The following is a 10,721-nucleotide window of genomic DNA, read 5'->3' as shown; positions in this document are numbered from 1 at the left end:
AACAGATTCCTTTCTACAAGTTTGTATGAGTGCTTTAATGTAGAGTAATGATAAATAGACCAAGCGAAATATGTACGTACTCAAATAAATCACTTAATAACATACAAACAACCACGCCAATATAATAGTAACTGTGAACAGATACCAAATGTAGTTCTATAGTTTAAGTTACAATATTAATAATTTTTAGCCAGTTGAAAACAGGAAATAAGAGCAAATTCTTATTATATTGGCATAAATTGAAGAAATAAAATGTGTGTTTGCGAAAAAACAATTTCATTTTCTCTTGCATTCTCCTTTTTTTCTACACTGTTGGAAAAATATCGGATATTTGAATGTGTTGTTATTTTCTGCAATGCTAAGAATGTAACAAAAGAAAAACTTATAATCATATAGAAAAATTTATTCTAAAATATATGAAAACGAATTAAAAAACGTTTAGGTTGACATATGATGACTTCGAATGAGTTTGACTATTACATCTTGGGCCAGCTGTTACCGGTCTTCCCGATAATTACATTGAGGTTATTTAATATCTCGTTAATTTTCTCATTTCGTTCTGTATAAACTCTAATAATCTACCGCACAGACACCTAGTGGCGAATTTTGAAGTAGTAGATAGATTTAAACAGATGGAGCCGGAGTTTTTACCTTGTTTAAGTTTATGCTTCTTCAAGGGAGGGGTACTCCTTTTTTTTTTCTAGGAGTAGTGGCGGGGAGAAACGTGTTGAGTGATGTTCGAGTGGAGAAGTAGTGGACTACTAAGGAGCGGGGGTCAGAAGGTGGCGTGACTGTTTAGGCGATGTTTCTGAAGCGCACAAGAGGAATTTGGGTGAACTTTGGCAAGCACGCCAAGAAGGTACTTTCAGGGGTTACCAGCCATACAATGGAACGACTCTTGATCAGCGTTTTTGGTGTGCAGTGTTAACTGCGAGATTGTGAAATGAAGGTTGTTGCTTCAACCAGTGCATTTTGCGTGGAATGTTCAGCCCTGAATCCGAATTGGTAATCTGGAATGGCTAGGTGAGCGTCTAGGAATTCTGCGAGTCTTTACTTAAGGATTGTGTGCTGGCCACTTTCCACGGAATTGGAAAGTAGTTAGAATTCAGCGTTAGAGATGCTTTGATTATATTGGTAAGCAACGGGATAATATTCTCTGGAAGATTTTTGAGGCACCTTCTATGCATGCCATCAGGGCCAGGAGATGTGTTTTTTCCAGTATTAAACATCTGCCTGACGGTGTCCTCAGTCACAGGGGCCATCATCAGATGAGGATGTGGTCCATCATGTGCCTGAGGGTAGTAGAATATATCTTCCACTCTCCGTTCGGCGTCTCTTTTGGATCTTTCCCTGAAGTTAGGGTTATTAGGGGAAACGAGGGCGGCCTGTAGTGTATTTTTGAAGGCTTTGGCCTTATCTTGTGGATTGTTGAGGATGATGTTAACTTTGAAGTGAGGTCGTGGCTGACTTTTTTGTTTCGTTAGGACTTTAAGTTTATTCCAGAATACAGCACCATGTCGGTAGTCAAAGTCGCTCTGACACGCATCCACTGTTTTTGCTTCAGCTTGTTCATTTCCAACCTTATAACCGCCGAGAGCCTGTTGTACTCTGTCTTGATGAGGGGGTCTCTGGATCTTTTATACTCTCTGATCATTTTACGTTTGGATTTGATTTGTGCGATAATTTTGGGTGGTAGAGATGGAGTATATGGATTTTATCTTGTTTTTGGGATAGCCAGGGCTATCTCAAATTTTGGAAATCCGTGTGAACTTGGTTGTGTGTTGACATAATGCCTAACTCTGGGAGATTTAGATTGATGTGTTCTTGGAAGAGTTCCCAATTTGCTTTACGATAATCTGTCCTGTAAATGACAGGTCTTATTGGTGGAGGGGAGTCGAAGTCAGTTTTGACTAGGAGTGGGAGGTGGTCAGAGGTTATACAATCACCAATGAAGCATTCATCGTCGATCCCATCGAGCAAACTGTTCGTGCATAAGATATGATCGAAAATGGACATTCCATAATGATTAAAAAACGTGGCCTCATTATTGGTGATTTTTGAAATGGGCAGCTCTAGAAGGAGGTCTGAGAGCTGTCTGCCAGGAATGTTAATGTAGGTATCACCAAATTGAGTGTGCATGTTATTCAGATCGCCCATTAAAACCGCCTTGTCGAGTGTGGAAAAGTACTGGAAAAGTGGAAAAAAAGTGTGGTAAATGAGGGGTAAGGAAATGGGTGTATTTGGATGCTTATAGTAGGAGATTATCGTAATTTCGGTGTTGTCAGGTAGGTGTAAATCAATTGCCAGGTAGTCGATGTCGCGGAGCTGGTCTAGGATGTCAGGAGGAAGTGTGTGAAGTGAGGAGGGTATACTTTGGTGTATCAAAAGACCATTGCCATGAGTGGCCTGGCTTTTAGATAGGTGGTATGTGTAATATCCGGTGAAATTTGGTGGTGTACGCAGGCGGGCGTCGGTAAGGGAAAGGATTTGTATTTCATGTGTAAATAATAGGTTTCTAATTAGATTTCTTTTTCGACCGACTCCCAGTTGACTGTCCCTATTACACAGTCGAATGTGACAACTTATTGGAGGGGGACAAAGGTCATTTCGACCATATTGTTTCTGGCGGTGGGCACTATGGAGTGCCCAAACATTTTGGAATCGGAGGAATATTTGCCTATAATTTCCCTCCTGTCTGGCAAAATGTTCATCAGCAGCGTGGTTGTAAATTGAATCCACAACCTGACGTCTGCTGTGAGGGTTGCTGGTGGAATCCTTCGCTCAGCTATAAGAGGTTTAGCCTCTTGGTGAGAGGAAGGAGTCTCTTGCCTTTTTGGGCAGCGTGGTGATCATGACGCATGAGTGCCTTTACAATTACAGCATTTTGGATTTTTAATTTAGGGGCAATCTGCGCCCTTGTGCTCGCCACTACCGCAATTGTCAAAGCTGTATTTTCTGACACTCGGAGATTTCGTGTCCGTTTTAGCAGCAGCGGCTGCAATATTTGGCGGACGGGCGGATCATACTCGGGTTGTGAGGAGCCTCACAGGGTCTGATTAAGCCATCTATGCAGATGCCGTTCATCAGTGCGTCTGTGTAGTACTCCTCTGAGTCTAGGAACATACGAACGAGCCTGGTGGTTTTGTTAAATTTTTTAGAAACGATGCGATGGAGTGTCTTATAAGGAAAGTCCATCTCATTTAAGCTAATGGCTAGTTCCTCAGTGGATATGGACGGGTCAACGTCAGTAATGACGAGGTGGAAAGGTTTGTCTGGTGTGGCACGAGAGCTTCTCTGGCGCGAGCTTTTCGGCTCGATTGTGATAGCTGGATCACCAGTCCGGTTCTGTAACGTCTTTGACATATCCTTTACGTTCAGTATTCTTTTACGTTCAGTATTCTGGACATTTCCAGATATGCCAAGCGGTCCTTGGGGACAAATTTTAGATTTATCATTACACCCTTGAAAAGCTCTTGGGTGTTGAAAAGTTGGAATAGCTTACGCTGCGTGTCGTAAGCATTTGGTATATTTAGAACCTTGTAGGTGAAACGTTGCGGCTGTTACACCTGGTTCTCCCGACTGGCAGTAGTGTTTGAGGCTTTTGTGGCCTCAGTAGTTTTCCTTGGCGGAGTGGGGACACGTGACTTGGAAGGCACCTCATCATGAGCAGCGATTATTACCCTTTTTGGGTTTTGCGGCAGTGGTGGCTGAATTGGTGGCTGGACTGGTTGGCTGTTTGGTGGAGGGTTTGGTAGCTTTAGTAGCTGAATTTGTGATATCTGGTTTAGATTTTGTGGCGGATTTAGTTTTAGTTCTCTTAGTTCTCTTCGACCTGGAGCGAGTCCTAGGTCTCGGAGTAGGAGGAGTGGCTAGTGGATCATTATTGTCTGAATCGCTTGAATTTTCTTCAGCGATGGTTGGGAGAGGAGGGAAGTCCTCATAGTTGCTGTCAGAATCATATTCTGTAGCAGGTGCTTTGGGATTCAAGAGAGGTTTGACCATATTTAGGTCAGATATTATTTTGGTGGCAGCATCAGGGTACCTTATGAAGGGTTAATGGATAATGACGGTTAGTCTAGTGAGAAAGTCACTTCACTCGTCAGAAAGGTTGTCAAGGTCTGGCATGCTTGGCAGAGGGGTGGATGACATCACTGAGGCGATGAGCTCTCCACCTCAGGTGTCTAAGTTGTCCGTGGGCCAGGGCCCGTATTTGGGAAGAAATTTATAAAAGAGCGGATTTTTTGTTCGTATTTCCTGCTACGAATCTCCTCTCCTCCTCATTCCTTCAGCATTTGTCAGGGAGTGATGACACCCTAAATTTTGTTGACAGTCTTCATTTGGTATGCCCATTGTGTTGCAGATTTTCCTCTCGGTCTTCATCCTTTTACCTTGCATTCTATTACCAATAGTTCCATAATCCCCATTCGTCTAGCTATATGACCGAAGTAATTTAAGTATGATCGGTTTACTTTTTTTAATAGCCTTTCTTTTATATTAAGCTCTTCCAGAATTGACTGTTCTGTCCAGGTCAAATTTATTAAATTTGAAGGCATTTGACCGTGCGTTCGTGTAATTCCAGTAAAGATAAAACATGTGATGATTTAATTAAAATATAGGTAAATTACAAAATGAGTACCAGGATTTTTTGAAAAATTTTTTGTTTCTACCATAATACGCTTTTTCGATCCGGTAGCCATTGTATCAACTAAAGATGCTTAAAATTTGGTACTCACTTTGTAATTACCTATATTTTAATTAAATCATCACATGTTTTATCATTAACGGAATTGCACGAACGCGCGATCAAATGCCTTCAAATTCAATAAATTTGATATGGACAGAACACAGAAACAACTGTCAATTCTGGAAGAGCTTAGTATAAAAGAAAGGTTATTAAAAAAAAATAAACCGATCATACCTAAATTACTTCGGTCATATAGCTAGACGAATTTGGATTATGGAACTATTGGTAATAGAATGCAAGGTAAAAGGATGAAGACCAGAGGAAAATCTGCAACACAATGGGCAGACCAAATGAAGACTGTCAACAAAATTTAGGGTGTCATAACGCCCTGAAAAATGCTGAAGGAATGAGGAGGAGAGGAGAGTCGTATCAGATTTAGATCTGGGCTGTAAAATGGTAAACTAATTGAATATCGTTTGCAAGAGGATCACCAGGGTTTGGGCTGCTTAGTAATGCTTGAACAGATAAGAGAAATGTTCTAACTTGAAGAGATGGTGACCACTGGCCTTTTAAAATATCTAAACATATTCCTCCCAACTTATCTATATTAGACTGATAGATTTTTGTCAAAAATCTCACATTTGGAGGAGACATTGGATAGTTCTCCGGTAAAAGTAATTCCAACTTAAATAGCCCACCTTCGTAAGGTGAACCAGCAGGGCCTGCCATCACTACATGAAAATATCTGCAATTTGATTCATCAGGTGAGATTTTTGACAAAAATCTATCACCTTAATATAGATAAGTTAGGAAGAATATGTTTAGATATTTTAAAAGAGTGGTCGCCAGCTCTTCAAGTTAGAACAGTTCTCTTATCTGTTTAAGCATTACTAAGCAGCCCAAACCCTGGTGGTCCTCTTGCAAACGATATTAAATTAATTTACCATTTTACAGCCCAAATCTAAATCTGATACGAATCTCCTCTCCTCCTTATTCCTTCAGCACTTGTTGGGGTGATGACACTCTAAATTTCCTCTGACAGTCTTCATTTGATCTGCCCATTGTGTTGCAGATTTTCCTCTCGGTCTTCATCCTTTTACCTTGCATTCTATTCCCAATAGTTCCATAATCCCCTCTCGTCTTGCTATATGACCGAAGTAATTTATTTATGATCGGTTTACTTTTTTTAATAGCCTTTCTTTATATTAAGCTCTTCCAGAATTGACAGTTGTTTCTGTGTTCTGTCCAGGTCAAATTTATTGAATGTGAAGGTATGTGACCGTGCGTTCGTGTAATTCCGGTATAGATAAAACATGTGATGATTTATTTAAAATATAGGTAAATTACAAAGTCAGTACCAGGATTTTTTGACAAATTTTTTGTTTCTACCATAATACGCTTTTTCGATCCGGTAGCCATTGTATCAACTAAAGATGCTTAAAATTTGGTTCTCACTTTTTAATTTACCTATATTTTAATTAAATCATCACATGTTTAATTTTACCGGAATTGCACGAACGCCCGGTCAAATGCCTTCAAATTCAATAAATTTGATCTGTACAGAACACAGAAACAACTGTCAATTCTGGAAGAGCTTAATATAAAAGAAAGGCTATTAAAAAAAATAAACCGATCATACCCAAATTACTTTGGTCATATAGCTAGACGAATGGAGATTATGGAACTATTATTAATAGAATGAAAGGTAAAAGGATGAAGACCAAGAGGAAAATCTGCAATAGAATGGGCAGACCAAATGAAGACTGTCAGAGGAAATTTAGAGTGTCAGCACGCCCTGACAAATGCTGCAGGAATAAGGAGGAGAGGAGAACCGTATCAGATTTAGATCTGGGCTGTAAAATAGTAAATTAATTTAATATCATTTGTAAGAGGATCACCAGGGTTTGGGCTGCTTATTAATGCTTGAATAGATAAGACAACTGTTCTAACTTGAAGATCTGGTGAGCATTTGTCAGGGCGTGATGACACTTTAAATTTTGTTGACAGTCTTCATTTGGTCTGCCCTTTAAGTTGCAGATTTTCCTCTTGGTCTTCATCCTTTTACCTTTGATTCTATTAATAATGGTTCCATAATCTCCATTCGTCTAGCTATATGACCAAAGTAATTTAGATATGATCGGTTTATTTTTTTTTAAAGCCTTTTTTTTATATTAAGCTCTTCCAGAATTGACAGTTGTTTCTGTGTTCTATCCAGATCAAATTTATTGAATTTGAAGGCATTTGACCGGGCGTTCGTGCAATTCCGGTAAAATTAAACATGTGATGATTTAATTAAAATATAGGTAAATTAAAAAGTGAGAACCAAATTTTAAGCATCTTTAGTTGATACAATGGCTACCGGATCGAAAAAGCGTATTATGGTAGAAACAAAAAATTTGTCAAAAAATCCTGGTACTGACTTTGTAATTTACCTATATTTTAAATAAATCATCACATGTTTTATCTATACCAGAATTACACGAACGCACGGTCACATACCTTCACATTCAATAAATTTGACCTGGACAGAACACAGAAACAACGGTCAATTCTGGAAGAGCTTTATATAAAGAAAGGCTATTAAAAAAAGTAAACCGATCATACCTAAATTACTTCGGTCATATAGCTAGACGAGAGGGGATTATGGAACTATTGGTAATAGAATGCAAGGTAAAAGGATGAAGACCTAGAGGAAAATCTGCAACACAATGGGCAGACCAAATGAAGACTGAAGGAGGAGAGAAGATTCGTATCAGATTTAGATCTGGGCTGTAAAACAGTACATTAATTTAATATCATTTGCAAGAGTATCACCAGGGTTTGGGCTGCTTAGTAATGCTTGAATAGATAAGACAACTGTTCTAACTTGAAGATCTGGTGACCACTCTTTTAAAATATCTAAACATATTCTTTCCAACCTATCTATATTAGGGTGAATCAAATTGTATATGAATCAAATTGCAGATATTTTCATGTAGTGATGGCAGGCCCTGCTGGATCACCTTACGAAGGTGGGTTATTTAAGTTGGAATTATTTTTACCAGAGAACTATCCAATGTCTCCTCCAAATGTGAGATTTTTGACAAAAATCTATCACCTTAATATAGATAAGTTAGGAAGAATATGTTTTAATAATGTAAGATATTTTAAAAGACCAGTGGTCACCATCTCTTCAAGTTGGAACATTTCTCTTATCTGTTCAAGCATTAATAAGCAGCCCAAACCCTGGTGATCCCCTTGCAAACGATATTAAATTAATTTACCATTTTACAGCCCAGATCTAAATCTGATACGACTTTCCCCTTCTCCTCATTCCTTCAGCATTTGTCAGGGCGTGATGACACTTTAAATTTTGTTGACAGTCTTCATTTGGTCTGCCCATTGTGTTGCAGATTTTCCTCTTCCTCTGGTCTTCATCCTTTTACCTTGCATTCTATTATCAATAAATCCATAATCTCATTTCTTTTCTCATGTAGTGTTGGCAGGCCCTGCTGGATTACCTTTCGAAGGTGGATTATTTAAGTTGGAATTATTTTTACCGGAGAACTATCCAATGTCTCCTTCAAATGTGAGATTTTTGACAAAAATCTATCACTCTAATATAGATAAGTTAGAGACTCGTATCAGATTTAGATCTGGGTAGTAAAATGGTAAATTAGTTTAATGTCATTTGCAACAGGATCATCACGGTTTTGGCTGCTTAGTAATGCTTGGATAGGTAAGAGAACAGTTCTAACTTGAAGAGCTGGCGACCACTGGTCTTTTAAAATATCTAAACATATTCTTCCTAACTTATCTATATTAGGGTGATAGATTTTTGTCAAAAATCTCACATTTGAAGGAGACATTGGATAGTTCTCCGGTAAAAATAATTTCAACTTAAATAATCCACCTTCGTAAGATGATCCAGCAGAGATTCTCTTCAAGTTAGAACAGTTCTCTTATCTGTTCAAGCATTACTAAGTAGTCTAAACCGTGATGATACTCTTGCAAATGATATTAAATTAATTTACCATTTTGCAGCCCAGGTCTAAATCTGATACGCCTTTCCTCTCCTCCTCATTCCTTCAGCATTTGTCAGGGCGTGATGGCAATCGTAATTTTGTTGACAGTCTTCATTTGGTCTTCCCATTGTGTTGCAGATTTTCCTCTGGTCTTCATCCTTTTACCTGGCATTCTATTATCAATAAATCCATAATCTCCATTCTATTTTCATGTAGTGTTGGCAGGCCCTGCTGGATTACCTTTCGAAGGTGGGTTATTTAAGTTGGAATTATTTTTACCGGAGAACTATCCAATGTCTCCTTCAAATGTGAGATTTTTGCCAAAAATCTATCACTCTAATATAGATAAGTTAGCGACTCGTATCAGATTTAGATCTGGGTTGTAAAATGGTAAATTGGTTTAATATCATTTGCAAGAGGATCATCACGGTTTGGGCTGCTTAGTAATGCTTGAATAGATAAGAGAACTGTTCTAACTTGAAGAGCTGGTGACCACTGGTCTTTTAAAATATCTAAACATATTCTTCCTAACTTATCTATATTAGGGTGATAGATTTTTGTCAAAAATCTCATATTTGGAGGAGACATTGGATAGTCCTCCGGTAAAAATAATTTTAACTAAAATAATCCACCTTCGTAAGATGATCCAGCAGAGATCCTCTTTAAGTTAGAACAGTTCTCTTATCTGTCTAAGCATTACTAAGCAGTCCAAACCGTGATGATACCCTTGCAAATGATATTAAATTAATTTACCATTTTGCAGCCCAGGTCTAAATCTGATACGCCTTTCCTCTCCTCCTCATTCCTTCAGCATTTGTCAGGGCGTGATGGCAATCGTAATTTTGTTGACAGTCTTCATTTGGTCTTCCCATTGTGTTGCAGATTTTCCTCTGGTCTTCATCCTTTTACCTGGCATTCTATTATCAATAAATCCATAATCTCCATTCTATTTTCATGTAGTGTTGGCAGGCCCTGCTGGATTACCTTTCGAAGGTGGGTTATTTAAGTTGGAATTATTTTTACCGGAGAACTATCCAATGTCTCCTTCAAATGTGAGATTTTTGACAAAAATCTATCACTCTAATATAGATAAGTTAGCGACTCGTATCAGATTTAGATCTGGGTTGTAAAATGGTAAATTGGTTTAATATCATTTGCAAGAGGATCATCACGGTTTGGGCTACTTAGTAATGCTTGAATAGATAAGAGAACTGTTCTAACTTGAAGAGCTCATGACCACTGGTCTTTTTAAATATCTAAACATATTCTTCCTAACTTATCTATATTAGGGTGATAGATTTTTGTCAAAAATCTCATATTTGGAGGAGACATTGGATAGTTCTCCGGTAAAAATAATTTCAACTTAAATAATCCACCTTCGTAAGGTGATCCAGCAGAGATCCTCTTCAAGTTAGAACAGTTCTCTTATCTGTCTAAGCATTACTAAGCAGTCCAAACCGTGATGATACTCTTGCAAATGATATTAAATTAATTTACCATTTTGCAGCCCAGGTCTAAATCTGATACTCCTTTCCTCTCCTCCTCATTCCTTCAGCACTTGTCAGGGCGTGATGGCAATCGTAATTTTGTTGACAGTCTTCATTTGGTCTTCCCATTGTGTTGCAGATTTTCCTCTGGTCTTCATCCTTTTACCTGGCATTCTATTATCAATAAATCCATAATCTCCATTCTATTTTCATGTAGTGTTGGCAGGCCCTGCTGGATTACCTTTCGAAGGTGGGTTATTTAAGTTGGAATTATTTTTACCGGAGAACTATCCAATGTCTCCTTCAAATGTGAGATTTTTGACAAAAATCTATCACTCTAATATAGATAAGTTAGCGACTCGTATCAGATTTAGATCTGGGTTGTAAAATGGTAAATTGGTTTAATATCATTTGCAAGAGGATCATCACGGTTTGGGCTGCTTAGTAATGCTTGGATAGATAAGAGAACAGTTCTAACTTGAAGAGCTGGTGACCACTGCTCTTTTAAAATATCTAAACATATTCTTCCTAACTTATCTATATTAG

The sequence above is a fragment of the Diabrotica undecimpunctata genome, chromosome 10 (genome assembly GCF_040954645.1).
Source record: "Diabrotica undecimpunctata isolate CICGRU chromosome 10, icDiaUnde3, whole genome shotgun sequence".
NCBI classification, from domain to species: Eukaryota; Metazoa; Arthropoda; class Insecta; order Coleoptera; family Chrysomelidae; genus Diabrotica; species Diabrotica undecimpunctata.
This window is presented reverse-complemented; position numbering follows the sequence as displayed.